At 38.2% G+C, this 16909-nt stretch overlaps 1 protein-coding gene across 2 annotated transcripts in view; it reads left to right on the forward strand.

Moving 5' to 3' along the window:
• The window catches only part of CA8 (carbonic anhydrase 8), a 64828-nt gene extending 61679 nt beyond the window's left edge, over positions 1-3149 (forward strand). Inside the window, exons 9-10 of one of the 2 annotated variants that reach the window (XR_010430100.1) lie at positions 945-1114; positions 1982-3149. The gene's annotated coding sequence lies outside the window, so the exon portion shown is untranslated. Of the gene's footprint in view, positions 1-944 lie in introns of both variants that reach the window. The other variant, XM_064652348.1, reaches the window with a different exon arrangement.
• Positions 3150-16909: the final 13760 nt, after the last annotated feature.

The following is a 16909-nucleotide window of genomic DNA, read 5'->3' on the forward strand; positions in this document are numbered from 1 at the left end:
ACCAGCAGAGGTAGCATAACTTCTGTATCAACACAGGAAATATCAGTGTAAACAACAGTTCTTGAAAAAGAGAACACAGAGGTAAGGAAGTTACACACTGTATTTACTGATGCATTTATCTGACCAGCTCTAGAGTCATTAATGTATTAAATGGTAAATGCATTTCTGATTTCTCTAATGCGTTGCTAATACTGGGAATATTTAGGCTAGGCCACTTTCAATCTTTAAAGCAGTTTCTATCAAACGCAGCAGCCATTTTGATGTTTGAATATTTTTCATTGCAGTAATTCGTCTTCAAGAATTGGGGTACTCAGCAATTTAGGCGCTGGGTAAAATAGAGTGTTCAAAGACACAATGGCTACTAGAGTGAGGCACTGACTCAAAAGGCATTTGAAAAATGGTCATTATAAAAAGGAACGGTAAGAGCATCAACTGTAGATAATGAGACAGCATTTAGAATTGGTGTTTTATGTTATTTTCTCAAAGAGAAATGTCAAAGATTTCTTAGTTGTTACACCCGGTAGGAAGAAAAAAGTATACACTTTTAACTAAAAAAACCTAATCAATCTCATCCTGGCATTTTTCCCCTTATTAGAGGTACTGAATATTTCTAGGAAGCCACAGGTATACTTCAAAATGTGTATTCTGAAGATGTATAATGTAGCAAGCTATTCTGAAATACTCATTCTGCATTAATTGTTTTCAGATTTCAATAATGGTCTGACTCAGACTACTCAATGCCTGATTCAGTGACAAACTACCCCATTCAGTGAAAGAGGATCAAGCATCTAAAAATATATTTTAAAAATTAAAACTACTTATTTTTTATTATACCCTGAAATAAAGATGACTCCTTATAGGAGTTTTATCTCCCATGGATAAACTGAGTTATGTAGTTGTAATCCCTTCCTGGAACTGACTCATTTATCTCTCTGTTTGCTTAGGTACCAAGTCTCATCTAATAACTCAAGAGGCATTAACTTTCTAAAACTACCTGTTTACTTGGTACATGACCCCTCTGTATTATGATAAACAAACATGAAATCAGATGGATTGAGGAAAGACTCACTGGTCTCTATTGAAGTCTGCAGAGAAGAACGATTCTGGATACATGGTAAATTGCAGTTATTGTTCATTTGAATGGGATTTTCAGTATAAAAATTAGCAGAATAATTTTCCTTCAGTTACAGTGCTTGCAACATCTGCAGTTGCTGTAGTAGAGAGCAGTGGATGAAGAGGTTCATCTTCTATATTGTAAATACAATCAAATTCCTTCAGCTGTCAATGTACTACAGTTAATTTTTTAACCAATCATACATTTTTCAGTTGCTGGTACTATCACTAGCCCCTTAATCCTGTCCATTTGAACTCAGCATGGAAACGGTAGGAAGCTTGAATGTTGCAATAAATTTATTCATTGAGCATCCAATTACAAGACAAGTAGTTTTCACTTCATCCTAGTGGAAAACAAACAAATCCCAAGTACTTTTTCATACTTTGTGTTCTCATGGTCAGTGTTAAGCATCTGTCCGTGACAGCTGGAGCCCCTGGCAGACCTGTAACATGTCAGGTGCCTTGATCACTTCTTCCGAAAGTGGCAAGTCACTCTTCCCCCCTCCCTTTGTGAGAGCAGATAGACAGGAAATTTGTAGCCCTTGGCAGCCCAAGTCCCTGCTCACACTTTGGCCCATGCAGTTCACAAGCCATCACCTAAAGCTTCTCACAGTACTTTCTCAGAAATCCCTTAGGTCCAAGAAGTTAGGATATAACTTCCCTATTCTTGACTGCCTTTGAATTTTCTGTTTCCTTTATTTGAATAGCACAAAAGAAAATCAAACACATCATAGAAATCTTATACACAACTGAGCAAACAAAACCTAATCAACATTTAAGGCATAGAGGAAGAGCACAGTTTAAATATTACTGTTTTATTGTTAGAGCCTGACTGTAACTGACTAGTTAGAAGCACATTCACATCCAGATTCCAGTAGGGGGGAAGGCGTCCTCTGGATAAAGGATCCTCTGCACCCAGCTGTACCCCAGGCAAGTCTATTACAGCTAGCAACACTGAGTAAGCAGACACCAGAGGCTCCACAGGACAGAATGGGGAAGAAGTTCCTTCTGAGAGCCCTGTTTATGAAGAGTCTGGAGAGCCAAGCACACCTGGTCTAGTCAAGCCATTCCTTGTGATGAATTTGTTGCTGCTTGCTGCCATCAGGGACACAACTGAGCAGTCCCACACCCTCTTGAGTCTCCACCTGAGCCTCAAAGAACCACAACTTCCAGAGGAGTCTTCAAACGGGGCTCAGAAATCCCGAAGCCCTCTCCTCAGTGCCCTTCTCTCTCCTGCTAAACCGTACATACACCCAAAACAGGATCCAACTCACTCTCCTTGGGGCACCGGGCACATGTGCTCTTTTGCCCTTTTGTTGTTTACGCGGTGTCTGCCATGAGGTATTGTCACTTGCACAACTGAAGAGTAGGCAACCCACCCCCTCACCCCTCCCCCGAGATACAATAGGTAGGACAATGCTCCATCACTTGGGTAAACAGTGCCAGACAGAGCTGGTTAGAGCAGCCTTTCATCCTGGCAACACTTTTAGCTCTGGGGTTTGCATACATGCCCCTAAAACTGAATTTCTCTCAGAACTGTTATGTCAGAAATCTCCAAAGTGTTTTGATTAGCTCATTCTGGGAGATTTCAGCTTCACGTGGTCTTCTTCTCTGCAGTGGACATATTTGGAGCCAATTTCTGGTGCTTAGTTTCATAATCGCTAGCACTTCTGAGACTTCTCAGATGGGTGGCTGACAAGAAGCTGCTTGGTTACATGAGTTTTAACACATCTCTCAGCGAACTCTGAGACCCAAATGCAACATCTGCTAGAACATGCACGGATGTCATGTGGATTTATGATATTTGCTTGAGGATTCTGGAGCCATAAACCAATGAATGGATTACAATGAGATAAATACAGTATTTTCTTCTGTCAAAGGCAATTCTGTCCTGATACTTTTCAATGCATTATTTAATTGAAAGCAGTTTCCATTTTGCTCAACCTAGCAAGTTGAAAGTTTAAAAGATAAGCCACATTTCTTTGCTTGAATATACTGTCAAATGCATTTGAAAATAAAATGCTCAATAACGATAATGTTAAGACTGCTCCTTATGTTTGTGGGTTTAAAATGTTAAATCTAATAATACTCCTTTGTTGAAACTGGGCCAAGCCTACTTCACTTGAAATCAATGGGAATTTTGCCAATGACTTAAATGAAAGCAAGGTTGGGGCCCATATATTAGCTTCAGGCTTTAGGACTCCACAGGAGCCCAGAACTTCCACTTTCTGGAAATTAAATATTTCCAACTGTACTGATCTGTCTCATTGTAAATTGCTGCCACATCTCCAAAAAAGCATTAAAATGAACTCTGACAAAGAATGAAATATTTTTTTATACTGCTGCCAGATTCTGCAGTTTTAAAGCAGCAGGGGTAAACTGGAAAAATACCTTTCCCCATCCCCCCTCCCTGAACAGTTGCATTTCTCAAAGACATGAGACACAGTGCCAATCCTGCAGGCAAATACACACAAGGAGAATTGTGAAGCACAGGTACCATCTGCTTGTCTTCAGCAAGCCTGTGCACAGCCTGGGAACTGACCTACACACAGTAACTGGGTAGCTATAGCTGCTGTAGCTACTTCAAAGATTTTTTGAAGACCAATGTCTTAAAAAAAATTACTAAAAATTATTGATGTATTTTTGTAGTATACTGATCTGTTTTGTTTTGTCAGAATGGCTCAAAAGAAAGGGTAAGAAAAGTTTAAATACTTTTCTTGCCAATTCTAATCAAATTAATTAAGTAAACTCTTTTTCAGTTACTATGAAATTGTAATAAAGTCAGTAGGCAGATGAAAGACAGACCAGATAAGTTTAAGCTGATGTAGAGAATGAATAGTCCTTTCAACCCTCAGTCTTTTCAAAGAACAGCCAACATAGCTCACAGAAAATAGTTTCTTCATTTGGACCAGTACCCTATGAAACCCCAAATTATTGCAACCAACGTTTTAATTATGGCCTGAGAATGCAAGTAAACATAAAGGAAAGCAAGAAAGAGACAGGACCAAACTTACAAATTGAATTTGTGATTTTAACCTCCCCAGATACCAAATTAATCTGGTTTTGGAGAGACTTCCTTCCTCTCCTCATTTAATGATCAGAGAGCTCAGAGATGAACATTACAGAACAGCTACAAATCAGATGGCTCAGTGACATACTGCCAGTATCCCTGCTTGCCTAATTTCCTTGCCATCACACCTTCAAGGCTGCTCAAGCTGAGGGTTTATCTGCAAGTCAGAGTTCAGAAAAAACAATTCAGAAAAGTTGTGAAGACACTTCAGGAATCATAGAACCAAAAGGTTTCACTTGGAAGTGACCTTTAAAGTTCAGACAGTCCAACACATAAATAAAATAAAAATATTATATTTTGTCTATGATTTCTTTTTTGTACATCATTACAGCACAGAGGAACACTAGAAGTCATGTTCTGATTGCTGTGACATACCAGAAGTCATGGTCTGTCTCCCTCTGCCCTGCAATCTTAAGAAACTCAAAAAACCCCCCAGCATTTTACAAGTAACTGAATAGCTCTGCATGCTTTTCAGGGAAATTTACAGAATTCATCCTCTCCTTCCCTTTACTGATATCACAGTAAGTGGGGCCTGATTTAGAGACTCAGAATAGCAACAGATACAACAGACTTTGAGCACTTTTGAACAGCAATGCCTCCTGAAAACCAACATAATATGTTTGCATTGAGTTCTTTCCACAGCAGGATGTGCATTTGCAAGTTCAACTTGAAGCACATTAAAAGTGTGTTATTACATCTTTCTATAGTGAATTATATGTGTGCGGTAATCATTTCTTCTTGCTCGGGATGGATAATGATGGACTTGTTTTATTTATCTGGGAAAGATGGAGTTTGGGGTACAATGTAGTGGTTAAATAATTGCCAAGTCACCATAAAGACATTACTCCATCTACTGTGCACAATCACACATTCAGTCAACTGATGGTACAAGCCAAGCAGAACTAATCGAAACATTGAAGGTGGATGTTTGCTGCCAGCATCTCTCCTGCATTTACCAGACAAGCTATTTACAAACCTAGAATGTGAGCTACTTAGCTATGAGTGAATTGAGTTTTAAAAGTAAAATGTAGCTAAGATTAAATAAAAATGTTCACTTAGAAGAGCTAGAGAGTTACAGACTGGCTACAGATTAGATTTTCAGTAGGCATATAATTCACCACTGATGATATCTTCACTTTTAGGCTGTTAACTGCTCTTCTGAAACCACATATCCATTATTAAAGAGAAATGGATATTGTCACTAGATTTCCCAAAATCTTAGGAAACAAAGCTGAAAAGAAACTCCAGACATCATCTGCTCACCTCCTCAAAAGCATCGGGTGTCTTAAACCTTTCCTAAGGGAAGTTTATGCAGCCTGTTATGACTTGTCCAGTGTTGTAGCCCATGACCCGGTGAGCTGACACAGATCTCTTCAGCTGATTCCTCCAAGCTTGCACTGGAGGTGATCTCTTTAGGTGATCTTACTAGTTCAAGTGTACAAACATAAGTGTTTTTTCTATGTGTGATACCATGACAAAAAAAAGGTGAAGGAAATCTGTCAGTGAAACTCACCAAATTAGTGATTTGGTGATTATGGAGTTAGTTAGATCTATTGACCTATTTTGCTTTTAGTGACAATCTGCTGCCTTTTCATTTTTAGCAGCAATCCAGTGATCCCTCTATTTGTGGTTCTCTGAGGAGCTGGCACATATTCATGCACAGTGATGGGGTTTATGGAGCTGATGGCACTCATGCAGCACTGTTTGTCACCCTTGGCAGATAGAACACCTGCAGGTGCTACCTGCTGGAGGTGAGCCTGGGGCACCTAACACACCTTAGCACCACTGCACAGGCTGAGGGTTTGAATCTATAGAACCATAGAATGACTTGGGTTGGAAGGGACCTGAAAGACCATTTCGTTCCCACCATACTGTCATGGGCAGGGGCAGCTTCCACTAGACCCGGTTGTTCAAATCTGCATCCAACATTTTTTTGAACACTTGCAGGGACGGGGCATCCACATCTTCTCAGGAGGACCTGTTCCAGTGCCTCACCACCCTCACAGTAAAGATTTTCTTCCTAATACCTAATTTAAACCTGCTCTCTTTCAGTTTAAAGCCATTCCCCCTTGCCCTTGTGAATAGTCTCTCTCTCTCAATTTTTCTTGTTGGCTCCCTTCAGGTATGAGAAGGCTGCAATTAGGTCATCCTGAAGTCCTCTCTTTTCCAGTATGAACAATCCCAATTTTCTTATCCCTTTCCCATAGGAGAGGTGGTCCATGTCTCTAAACATCTTGGTGGCCCTCCTCTGGACTTGCCTCAATAGGTTGATGTTCTTCCTGTGCTGAGGATTTGGTGTTTTGCTATCTATCAAGTTAGAAATGAAGAAAAAACAGAACAAAAGAACAGGTATTTTTGGCCTGATTCATTGCAGTAACTAAAAGCTTCATGAATACTTATGCATCTGTCCTCATAGTAGTGAGATGCAAGGAAGGAGAATCATTGCATTTGGTATCTGTGGAGCTTGGGTGCCAGGAGACTGAATGACATCTGTGAGCTCACAACCAACCACGAGTTATTATAGCTTTGGATTACTGAAAAATGTGAATGCCAATTTGTACACATGTGTGAGAGTGGAGTTCTGCTTCTTCATTAGAGGAAATAGTTTCTCTTGGGCTCTGAAAGCAGTAGATGCTTATTGACTTCCTCAGAAGAAAGAATAGATCCAATCTGAAGGTAGGAGGAAGTTTTTCTATTTACTGAACCTTATTTGTATCATTTGTAGAGTCTTTACAGAAGATTTCAGACTTATTGCTTTCACCATTGTAATTTCTAGACAGTGACACTCTTTCAGAGTTGCCTGTTTGTGCTCAGTTTACCTATTTATTGTCTTCTTACATATGTGACAGCTCATACAAAAAAGAACATAAAGAGAGACTTGTGGGTCTTCTTGATTTTTATTTTGGCAAAAAAGTTTCTTGCAAAAACTTAATAGAAAAGTTTGTTTAAATTTTTTCCCAACAAATTCAAGCAAACCTTTTCTAATAATTCCCTTCAAATGAAGAGATTCCAAAATATATGTCCAATTTAATCTTGATCACACTAACAATACCTAGCTGGTGTCAGAACAGATAATTTGTTTATTCACAAGACCTATAAGTTTATACAATAAGTTTATATATTCTTCTTATGTGTTCCCTTTTTGCATAAATAGTAGTGTCTCAGTTTGGTTTATTGAGCAATCACAAGCAGCTCATCAAGTTTTATTTCATAGTAACATTTAGTGAGACATATACTTCACTAATGTCAGCTCACCTTTTTCTCTGAATGTTCCTGTTGTTATACTCATGCAAGAAGCTGAGCTGTTTTTTTTTAGAATCCCCTTAGCCTCAATTCATGTTCATATTTCTCTAGAGCATAATAAAAATGGCTTCTCAGATTGACAGTCAATTAGTGTTTTGCATATACCTGTGGGTTGACCTTGGCTGGCCACCAGGTGCTATCCAAGTTGCTTGATCACTTCCCCTGCCTCAGGAGGAAGGGGGAGAAAAAGCCCATAAATGCTTGAGATAAGGACAGGGAGATCACTCCCTGTTTACTGTCTTGGGCAAAACATACTCAGCTTTGTGAAATTCAATTTATTGACAACTAATAATGGAGGATGATAGTGAGAAATAAAGTCAAAAACAAGCCCACCTTCCACATGTGCCCCCCTTCTTTCCCCACTGTCTTCCCAGTCTCAACTTTACACCTAATCTATCTACCTCTTTTCTTCCCCTGAGTGGCACTAAAGGATGGAGAATGGGGCTTGCCATCAGTTCAAAAATCATCTTCTTTTTCTCTGCTGCTGCTTCCTCCTCACACTCTTTCCGTGCTCCAGCATGGGGTCCCTCCCATGGGATACAGCTCTTCACTAATGGGATACAGCTCTTCACCAGCTTCTCCAGTTGGCTCCATCCCATGCGCTGCTCTCCTTGAAGAACTTCTCCACAATGAATACTTTCCACTGGGTATGGTCCTTCAGGAATAGACTGCTCTACTGTGCAGCTTCCTTTAGGCTGACATGGTTTTCACCCTTTCTTAAATATGTTATCACAGAGGCACCACCTCTGATGGGATCAGCATTGAGCAGGGGTGGGTCCATCTTGGAGCCGGCTGGAAGTGACTCTGTCAAACGTGGAGGTAGGTCATGGTGTCTTCTCACGTACACTTGCAGCCTTCTGCTACCAAAATCTTGCCACATACAATGTCTAGTATTTTCAGTACATTGTCACCATTTTTACAACTGCTGCATGAACACTATTTTGATGTTCTCTTTTAATTTTTTTCCTTCACCCACTCTCATGTTTTCAGCATCCTTTCTGCATTGAGTTAGCTGAAAATCTTTCACTTTCCATTCTCTGTTCAGTTTATGCAGTCATTAGATTGACTAATCACCAGTTAGTGGTACTGTCCTTGTCTAGCTATAGGCTTTTCCAGAAATGATCACTACTATGTCCTGAGCTACTCAGTGATGTTCTACTACCGCTTTACAGCCCTGTTGGACTATGTATGCCATAGCTAAGGTACCAGAGCAGCAGTCCCTCTATGAATCTGTATTCCAGAATGAATACTCCGTTACATTTTCTTGTGACAAATGTTGCATAGAGTTGAAACAATGATAGCTCTAACTTTCTGGAATACATTATATCACTAAATTCTTTACCATAAGCAAAGCTTAAGTATGCATGCAGTTTATTTGTATTAACTCTGTAGTTGTTGCTTATACTCTTTTTCTGCACACATATGGAGAGACCCATCTTTTCTCAAGAAAGTTTATCAACTATTATATAATTTTTTAGTCTCTGTCCAAAGAACTTATGGAGAGAAACCTGGCTGGTAGATCCTATTACTGTTTTTGTGCTAAGTAAACATCTTGGCAACATTAAAATAATTTGACCATTTTGCACCACGTACTTTATATGATTATAGTACTTAAGCTGCGTGTTATGAAAATGGGGTATGAATAAAGTAGCGCAAGGAATAGCATGATTACTAGGAGACCTTGATTCTGAAATAGGCATGAAAATATTAAAGTTGTAATATTTATAAAAATATGGACATCCTATATACACCAAACTAATTCATAATCTTAAAGTACAGTTGATAGCAGATGTTCTTTTTATAATGTGTGTGTACATCATGCACATTAAAATCAACATTTTTAAATTGAATATTATGTGCTTATGTGATTATTTGAAATGAATGGACTCAGGATCACTACCTAGTAGACTTAATTTCAGAATTTTCTAGTCTCTGAGTGTTTTAAATGGAATTTAGTATTCTGTTGTCTTATTTTTTATCCAAGAATATCTCTTTCTAGTAACAGCCAAAGTATGCCTTTGGTGCTGAGTTAGAAAAAGGGTTTATGTCTGAAAAAAAGTGTCAAGGAAATAGATGGTGGGATGGAAATACAGCAATATTCCAATATCACCACATATGTATGCTTCATAAAGCTGCTAACAATTTGTGTATAAATCTTGACATTTGGTTTCATTATTTGTTTGGTTTTTATTTATATTCCTCAGTGGGCTTATAGATATTCTCTAGTGTATATTTTCATCAGCTATCTTTCTTCTTAACCTGTAAAAGCTCATTTTCATTCTCCTAGACAAAGTATCTTCATCTGATATCAGCCTTCTCATATCAGTAATTCTATTTTCTTCTGTGAAAGGTCTGATGATCCGGCTACCATGATTATCTGACACGCGCTATATCTATACTACTTCTTCATTGCTTCCCACCATTAAACTGAAGGGGAAAGTGATGTCAGGAGACAAGAAGATGAGAGAATTATTTTGCATTAATAAAGCTCACAGCCATGACTGACTGATAAGGAACTAGGTGGTGATTGCAGAAGTATAGTTTGACTCTCTGGATGAAAGGAAAAGTGAAGGTATGTCTAAAAGTCATCACAGGAACTGCAATTGGTCTTAATCAGACATATTAGTACATGATAAGTGCATGGCTTAGTGAAATGCTGAGTGACAAGTCAAAATTGTCAATATGTGCCTTGTTAAATTCATTGCTCAGTTACAAGCAATTCAGAAAGACTAGCACTGAAGACCCTGTTTATCTCTTCAGTTAGGATGTTGCCATTTCCTTAACCAGAGGATTCTAAGATGAAAATAGGAAGCAAAACTATCTTTTTTTTTAAACAAAAATGAATAAGCCAAACATTGGTAACATGAGATCCAGAACTACTGGATTTCACAGGTTTCTGGTAAGCAAAAGAAGACTTCTTGGATAACTGTTGGAAGGACAGACATGAACCCTTTTTGTTTCACATCAGCTATACCAAGACTAACTTTACGTAAGAGCAGGAAGCTGCTTGGTGATAAAGTATTGGTAATTTTTTTTTCTTTTTATTCATATTACAGCCAGAAATGAGCTCCATAAAATAGGAATTCTGACCACACTGGTTACGTCTGGTGATCGTGACTGGGGGTTTGGCAGTCACACAGGCTATGACTAAGCTAGGGAAACCAGGACTCTTAGAAGGCTCGTGGGCAACTGTGTGAACCTAGACTGTGTCCCAGATTCAGCTAAGTCAGCAAAGATATAGCCAAAGGCACATGGACTGTCAACAACCACTGTTCTGCTTCGGTTCCCAAACTGGACACATACATGTGTGCCCTTCTGACTTCTGCCAGATATAACCACTGATGTGAATCCATCAGTACTTATGCTTTTATTCAGATTTAAAGATTAGGTAATTTTGGCTGTAGGAGTGAACCAAAAATTTCTTTTGGTAGTAGTCTGTAGCTTTAATTTATAACAAGGTTTTAAAGCAATACCCACAATACTTTCTGATTTTTCCCCTGCAGAAATACGTTTATGTTTGCCATCCATTCAATTAATTTATGTTTTCTTTAGAGATAGAACTAAGTCATCATCATGGCTAGGCTTCACGAATGAAGATTCGGGGAGGGCTCTACCCATGTTTGTTACAAGCTCATTGGTGGCTAAAAAGGCCAATACTAGATAGACATGTCGGGTTGCAAAATGCCTTTTGCAACCAGAACTAAGTATTACATTACTTAAATGATGACCTGTAATGAATATTAAACTGGTGATTTGATGAGAGTCTTGGTGAGAGCAGACCAATGTACACCAGAAAAGAATATGAAGCCATGAATAAGTATTTACCTAAGAGTAATAACTAGCATGTAGAAATTTTTAGGTAAGAAAAGCAAAGAAGGAATCCAAAATACATTTTCACAATAAATCTAGTATTCTCATCTGCTCCTGGTTTAACATTTTCACTTGACAGATTAACAGAGATGCATAGCATATGGATTGCTGTGCTATGAATTATTGCATGTGGTATTCAGGCCTAAAGTACATAACTCTTTTGAAATGATCTACAATAGAAAATTATAAGTAAATTTTTCCTGCTCAGATCAATGCTAGTATTAGTGACCGGAAAATCAAGTTAAGATTTGGCTAAATTCCACAATTTCTTGAAATTCATAAGTATACGGCTAATTTTATTAATATAATTATTCTGTTTTATAATTTCTGGTGTTCCTGGTTACAGATCTCACCAAAACAAAAGAAGTACCAAAATATGCAGAATCCATTCCCCAGTCCTTCAAGAAAGACTTTTCTCATGCTGTTTATGGATAAAACTGCAATGAAATGTATTTCAATTAGACATAGATGCGCACTGACAACACTGTGATGACAGTTCAGTTACTATAATACATTCAACACAGAATGCACTTGTGAATTTGTGACACTTTTCTTTTTTTTTAATGACCCTAGTGAGAGGTTCCATAATTTTTAGCAATGTTTAGCCAAGGTCCTGAATGGCAGTTTTAGACACAGTGAGTAAAATCCAGGCCTTGTAAAGTAAATGCAACTTTTACTATATAGGTAGTGGGTCCAATGTCTGCATATTCAACTTACTAGATGTCTGCTGAAAATACAATACAAAAGAGAGGAAACAGTCCAGGAGGTTACTGGGTGTGTGGAAGAAAAGATCCTGACATGACTGTTGAGGGAGCCAACTAGGGAAAGTGCTCGCTGGACCTGCTCTTTATGAACAGAGAAGGACTGGTGTGTGATGTGATGATGGGAGGCCATCTGGGGCACAGTGATCACAAACTGATAGAGTTTTTGATTCTTGAAGAAATAAGAAGAGGAGTCAGCAGTCCACCTTGGACTTCTGGTGATGGAATTTGGCCTGTTTAGGAGACCGATTGATAGAGCTCCTTGTGAGGCAGTCCTGAAGGACAAAGACTCCAGGAAGGCTGGATATTCTTCAAGAAGGAAATCCTAAAGATGAAAGAGCAGGCTATCCCCATGTATCAAAAGACAAGATGGCAGTAAAGAAGAAAGCCTGTCTGAACAGTTTTGTCTAGAACTCAGGGTAAAAATGAGAGTTTATGACCTCTGGAAGAAGAGGCAGGCAACTCACATTGTGAAGTTGTGCAGGGAGAAAACTAGAAGATCCAAAGTCCAACTAGAACTTAAGCTGTATTAAGTGCTTTAAAAGACAATAAAAATGTTTCTATAAATACATTAGCAACAAAAGGAGAGCTAAAGAGAATCTCCATCCTTTATTGGTTGTGGGGGAAAACATAATGGCAAAGGATGAGGAAAAGAGTGAGGTACTTAAGGCCTTCTTTGCCTCAGTCTTCAGTAATTACAAAAGGGGAGGCTTAGTTTCGGTGTTAGGAAAATGTTCTTCACTGTAAGAGTTGTCAAGCACTGAAACAGGCTGCCCAGGGAAGTGTTTAAGTCATCATTCCTTTAGATATTTAAAAGACATGTAAATGTGACAGTACCTGCGCCACGGTTTAATGATGGACTTGGTAGTGCTAGGTTAATGGTTGAACTTTATGATCTTGAAGGTCCAACCTATATGATTCTTTGATTCTATGATTCTATATTCTGATTCTGTCTCCCCAAGAGACTATAAAGAGAGATCCTAAAAATTTATGGGATTGCCAAGGAACATTCCTCATGAAATCCAGACAGTCCTTCACACTCTTGATAGAGCATTTTTGGTCTTCACCTCAAGAACTGGATTACCAGTGCTGTGGTCTTGTATCATACTATCTTTAATGACTTTAAAACAATTAGGTTAGGTCTTTATTTGAACTCTCAGGGGAGTCTTGTCTTTCAGCATTACCCTTTCATTTTACTAATTTCTGAATTTCATTCGCTAGGTTTATAAGATAAAAACTAATAAAAACTATTGAGTGGGTGGTCAGAGCTCTGTTACAAGAATTTTCCAAGCAAAGCCAATAGTTAAAATGAAGTATCTTAATTCAGTTAAAGAGAACGAATTTCACAGGTTTGAAAAAAAATTCACTTTTTATATGACTCACGTCCATGATGGCAATTACTGTTGTCAGATGTACTTGCAGCAAAGATGAGGAATCTAACTATTTAGGAAATGCACATCGAATACTTTTATAAAGCCTTAGATACATAATATCGCTATCCAAGTTAAGGTGAGTCTGTTGTGTGGATGAGAATTACGTAACTTGTAAAAAAACATATGGTTAAGTTCACAGTCTAACAATTCTGGAATTTTATTAATTTGAAATTTGCTCATGAACATTTAAGCTTAGGATCTGTTTCTTAAGCATAATATCTTTCTGAAAAAATGCCTTTTGGAGTACACAACAACAACAAAAAACATTAACTCAAGTCAACACTGGTTATTTGAAGTGCTTCCTAAATTGAAGTATCGCATGCCAATACTGTGTTCATCTATTGCATCTGAAGTGTGTTACAAACTTTGGAAATCAGATTGCCTCAATCATACAGAGCATTTACTCTTCCTTCCTGCAAAATAAATAGCTTAGCTCAAGTGGCTTCTTTTAGTCATGTATTTCTTCCTTGGGGAAGGGAAATTGGTATTTTACTTACAAGTGCTGATACTTGCCATCTATAAAAACTATGTTGCCGAGCTTTTTACAAATTCTTTTCACAGACCTCATTGCTCTTCTACGGATAGACATGTTGCCCATTTCTGACATCAACAGATGCAGTGCTTTGAGACTCTACAGAAAGTAATGGTGCCTGACATTTCTAGGGTGAAAGCCTCTCTTTGGTTTTAGTGCTAATGGAAACAGACTTTTTGTCTTCTTGAGAATCCAAAGGCAGAATGTAAATGGCTAGGTAGTAAACAGAACAGATTTTTTTTTAATCCCAGAAAATAAAGAAACCCTCTTATTGTAAAGTTATAGAAGTTTTCAAAAAAACAACCCAACACTTTTTTTCCAGAAGTTGTCTTCTTAAATATCTATTAGATATCCATTCATACTGAACGACTATCCACATTTATGCTTTATACATAGGGAAATTTGACATAATTTGCATGACATCAGTGACAAGTATTTTTGGGTGAGAACAAATCTCAGCCAGATTCGCTATAGCAATTCACAGAACCATTTTATGTTAGGATGGTGTGTTCAGATGGCTGGTACTAAAGTTACTTTGAATTAGTTCTACAGCAGTTCAGAAGACTAGATTCTCTACTTAGCAAATGTATGGCCAGTCTTCGCGAATGAAGATTTGGGAAAGGTCTTTACCCTTCGAGCCTGCGCAGTGGATTTTTAGGTGAGACACAGTGTGCGCTGAACTGAGCCCACCCTTTAATCCTGAGGTTCAACTACCGGGGCCGAGCGAAGCTCGGACAGTGGCAGCGAGGTCCTCAGGACGTAGGTTTGTTTAGAGTGACCTTCTCTTAGATGGATGGCCTTACAGGGCTCATGAGCTCCATCTGCCTGGAGGAACTCCTCTGACTGGGAATCGAACCCGGGCCGTGGCGGTGACAGCGCCGCATCCTAACCACTAAAGAGACCTGACAAACAACATTTTTTTCTGTTCATAGGAGCTAAGGATCCAGTGAAAAGAATTCTCTATGGTCCAAAACAGGAAGAGAAAATATAAGGTATTTTAGAGGATAGTTTGAAGGGCAGGGAATTTTCATAATTGGAGGTTTCCTAACAATGGTAAATGTGCAGGCTTAGCATCTGGGAAGTGATCTTTCTTGAAAAATATGTACTGAACAACGATCCTTGTATATCATTGAATTCCTGTAATAACACAGTTTCAGTGTATAGGATAGCTTCTTTTGAATTCTTGCTTTGGGGCTGAAAATCTGATATTCTCAGTGTTTGATTGCCATTGTATTTACATTAGACTGAAAGAGGCTGCTAAGAGTGCTGTAATTCTTAATATCCCAACATACATATCCATTCTGGTGCATCTGCGTAACACATGTGAAACTGAAAAGGATGAGATTCACCCACACTTGATACTTCACATTTTGTCAGACAGTGGCCTAGGTCCATAAAAGTCATCGATGGTCAAAATTTCAAGCTGACCATAAAGTCTCAAGTTTTCTAGAGTTACTAGATTTTGCATGATGCACTCAGCATTATGTCACTGAGATTTTGCTCATCTTTGTCTGCTTTGTCTTACTGTCTTCTGGAAAAAAAGTTCTGCAGAGGCCAGTTCTCAGGCTCAAGAAACTTTGAACATTCAAAGAAATCAGGCCAATATCAAGACATTTTTCAAATAAATGTTTTAGGTTCCTTAGTTCAATGAAATTTTTCACTTTGGGCGAAACATTCTGAAACAATTCTCAATGCGATGGGAAGACATAAAACCTAATTGAAACAGTGGCATGCAAAATATTAATTTACAAAAACTGTATGTTCAGAAAAATTTTCTGATGGAAAAGATCTGTGCAGGTCTTTTTGAAACTTTACTTCAGGTAATATGCAAGATAATTCCTTCCAGCTTTAGACCTCTTAAGAAGCCATGTATTGATGTCTTAAATCAGAGTGCCACTGATGTCAGAGCAACAGTTTGGTACCATTAGCAACTGCTCAGAGATATGATAATATAGACATAAAAGAAGCAGGTTCTGAACAATTGTTTTCTTGTTAGTTGTGCTCTCCTGGAGATTCCAAACCCACATGAGATCATTAGGTATTCTTCTTTAGAAAGCTGGGAGTCAAACGCCTTATTTTAATTTTCTTTTTTTTCACTGAAGTTTTCTCTGTTTTTGTTTCATTTAGCTTGTTTCCTTCTGGCCTCTATGGCAACAAGAGATCCTATAATGACCTCAAAACGTTGAGTCCATCATTATCTAAGTCTCCTTGGTTTTTGGAATGACTCTTTTAAAATCTGTGTCTCTCAGATGTTAATGTCATGCCTGATGTTATTTGGATTCATTTTTAGAAGGGAACAGTCCTGCTGTCTAGATAATGAAAAGAGTTGCCCTAGCTATTAAACCAGTCACTTAGCCTGCCTTTGTGTGCCCTGTTCTCTTGACTGTAGAAATAAAATTTTTCTGGTAACCTCAATTACATCAACAAAGCAAAGAGTTAATCTCAGCTAAGTAACTTCTTATACCGATATGTACACACAGAGAGTATGAAGTAGAAGAAGAACAGGAAAGTTATACACATAGAAAGTCATCAAACTCCCAAGCACTGTCATTAATGCAGAATTTTGCCACCCACAGAAGTCTTGGTTTTGATCTGAGTTACATTGGCCATTTCAGCTCTCAGTCTTTTTAGCCTGATTGGTTTGTATGTGACAGTTTATTGGTTACCACTGACTTGGAAAATTTGTATTTGAGAGTTTTACACTGTATTTTGTATATTTTTTTTAAAATGTTCTGATGAAATTTCACAAAGCAATTTCATACTTCAGCTTTCTGTTCTCATCTGAATACAGAACTCTTCAAAGTTAGCAACCATCAGCTGGGCATAG

This window comes from Pseudopipra pipra, chromosome 1, assembly GCF_036250125.1.
Source record: "Pseudopipra pipra isolate bDixPip1 chromosome 1, bDixPip1.hap1, whole genome shotgun sequence".
Lineage (NCBI taxonomy): Eukaryota > Metazoa > Chordata > Aves > Passeriformes > Pipridae > Pseudopipra > Pseudopipra pipra.